This window comes from Arabidopsis lyrata (assembly GCF_000004255.2).
Source record: "Arabidopsis lyrata subsp. lyrata unplaced genomic scaffold ARALYscaffold_7, whole genome shotgun sequence".
Classification (NCBI taxonomy): domain Eukaryota; kingdom Viridiplantae; phylum Streptophyta; class Magnoliopsida; order Brassicales; family Brassicaceae; genus Arabidopsis; species Arabidopsis lyrata.
In genome coordinates this window covers 1,776,421-1,777,365 of record NW_003302549.1, presented here as the reverse complement: position 1 = coordinate 1,777,365, position 945 = coordinate 1,776,421, and the positions used below count along the sequence as shown (strand labels likewise).

Sequence of the window (945 nt, the reverse complement as noted above, 5' to 3'; positions counted from 1 at the left end):
GCAAAAATTATTCCATGTTACATGAATGGTAATAGGCCCCCCCCTCCCCCCAGAAAAAACATAAATAGAATAATCCTCTTCTCTCCTAATTTAGTAATTAGACTATAGTTAAAGTTCAGAATTATTAAACAATTGTGTAACAAGATTATCTAGATATGAGCATTCATTCATCATAATATCTACCTCTTTTTAGTATTTTGAAGTAGTTAACTCATATGGATTTTATGTCTTGCAGGCTCTACTGAAGTCGACATGGTTCCAAAACCATTCACAAAGAACATCTAAGCAAAGATATCTAAATGTATTTACTTGTTTTTGTGTTACGATTATGTAAGAATTATCTATACTTCCGTTCTAATCTAAATCTATCAATGTGAGTTTCATACGGTATTAAGACTCGGAAAAACTGGTTCTCCTTGAATATAATTCTATCCATACAGAAAATCTTACAAAATCGATCTAACAAATAAGATCAATCTGACGATTTTCAAAATCTTGATTCACTTTTGCACTCACCTCTTCGTTTTGGTGCGTAGCTGATGAGAATCTCCATGAACATTGTAATTTGATACGGTTTCGTAAAAAAATCGAGAGATTCATCGATGATGATGGTAAATAAAAGACGTAGAGTAGATAATTGTTCATTTACTTTTTCTTGACGGATCAATCAATACTGAATCGTTTGGACCTCGTGAGATACACGCGTCTGTGTTTGGGGCTAAACTTTTTGCATGGAATGTAATTTGAATACGAACGGACTAAAATCAACGGTGGTCATAATTATTGTACCCCCAAAAATGTAACGTATAGTAGTAATAGAAATAAATTGAAATAATCAAATATCTTTAATTCTTCATCTATATTCATTCATTCACCGAGGTTGCAGAAGCAACATACATTATTTAATTTTTGCTGTCATATACTAGTGCCCGACTGTATTGTTCT

General features: G+C 32.4%; 1 protein-coding gene across 1 annotated transcript in view; it reads left to right on the top strand.

The window, feature by feature from the left end:
• The window catches only part of LOC9305102 (protein RADIALIS-like 3), a 1,512-nt gene extending 1,091 nt beyond the window's left edge, over positions 1 to 421 (top strand). The window contains exon 2 of the mRNA XM_002868985.2: positions 236 to 421. The gene's annotated coding sequence lies outside the window, so the exon portion shown is untranslated. The remainder of the gene's footprint in view (positions 1 to 235) is intronic.
• Positions 422 to 945: the final 524 nt, after the last annotated feature.